The sequence below is a fragment of the Limulus polyphemus genome, unplaced genomic scaffold, assembly GCF_000517525.1.
Source record: "Limulus polyphemus unplaced genomic scaffold, Limulus_polyphemus-2.1.2 Scaffold11399, whole genome shotgun sequence".
Taxonomy (NCBI): domain Eukaryota; kingdom Metazoa; phylum Arthropoda; class Merostomata; order Xiphosura; family Limulidae; genus Limulus; species Limulus polyphemus.
In genome coordinates, this window is record NW_013677009.1 from 1,985 (window position 1) to 2,943 (window position 959).

The 959-nt window shown below is 36.9% G+C and overlaps 1 long non-coding RNA gene across 1 annotated transcript in view; it reads left to right on the top strand.

Moving 5' to 3' along the window:
- LOC106476736 overlaps positions 1 to 494 on the top strand; it is a 2,472-nt gene extending 1,978 nt beyond the window's left edge. The window contains exon 2 of the long non-coding RNA XR_001291925.2: positions 21 to 494. This is a non-coding gene — a long non-coding RNA (uncharacterized LOC106476736). The remainder of the gene's footprint in view (positions 1 to 20) is intronic.
- The last annotated feature ends 465 nt before the right edge of the window (positions 495 to 959 follow it).

The window sequence follows — 959 nt, forward strand, 5'->3', positions numbered from 1 at the left end:
TTTCAAATTTTGTTTTTCAGGAAACTTCCTAATTTGTGACTGTCACATCAAGTGGATATTAACCAACTTGTCCTCTACCACAAAACTACATGGGGTTTGCAGTGCCCCCTCAAAGTTAGCAAATAAACTTTTGAAATACTCCGCTGGAATCGCGGAGTGTTGAAACGATTTACGTTCACTGGTGTTTGATGTAAGCTTTTTGTTTATCTGTAGCCATTGTTTGCAGCTTTTTGTTCATCAGTAGCCCTTATTTTGCACACACTGTACACACACAGAGACAAAAACAAACAATCCTAAATCCGATAAATAATTATCAGTTTTCATCAACGTTATTTTTAATCTTCAGGCACTGAGACACTGTTTTGATGAACGTTCAGTTTTCATCAACGTTATTTTTAATCTTCAGACACTGAGCCACTGTTTTGATGAACGTTAAGAGTTTTAGCTGTAGGTTGATGATATGGTACTTATACCGTTACTTAGTAACGACACAACAAGCTACTCAAGATAGGATACCTCGTAATTATGCTTAAAGGAAGCAAATTTCTTGATCTGACTTTGTAAATATCATTGGTGAATTAACTACAGCGAACTGAACGACGGTTTATAAACATTATTTACATTTTTGTGTCTCAGATTTGCGAGTCGATTATATATCTAAACCTAACTCAATAAGTGTTTCGTAATTACAAACAAATTAAATTCCTGCACGTGCGTGTTTAATTCAAGTGTCAGAAATATAGATGGCGCTCTGTAACTAAACATTTTACCGCAACACCACTGGCCAAATTTAATTTTAAGGGCTGTCTGTGCTCTGCCCACCACGGGTATCGAATCCCGGTTTCTAGCAGTGTAAGTCCGCAGACATACCACTGTGGGGCAATATTGAATAAACTTTACTCATTTTGGATTCAATAAGTGACAATAACTGAACGCCTATGTAAGGGAAAGGACCCAGA